This window comes from Heloderma suspectum, chromosome 7 (genome assembly GCF_057233095.1).
Source record: "Heloderma suspectum isolate Gila_16-S chromosome 7, 16-S_ref, whole genome shotgun sequence".
Classification (NCBI taxonomy): Eukaryota; Metazoa; Chordata; class Lepidosauria; order Squamata; family Helodermatidae; genus Heloderma; species Heloderma suspectum.
This window is the reverse complement of record NC_139464.1, coordinates 3603769-3603988: the sequence shown is the minus strand read 5'-3', so window position 1 is coordinate 3603988 and position 220 is coordinate 3603769.

Below are 220 nucleotides of genomic sequence, written 5' to 3'. Positions count from 1 at the left end.
TTGCTCCATACTTGCTTCAAAGGCACACAGATGTGGGGCTCACTCATGTCCAGCTTGAGGCACCAGTGGTTTGGATTGCATGGGGCTGTTCAATGGAAGTTCTGGGGGGAAGGTTCGCTGTGCTTCTGGAAAAAGGGATGGGCTAGAAGACTATGTGGTCTGGTCTCCTCTATGAAATGAGCAGGGCTTCTGATATCCATGTATATAATACTATAAACGT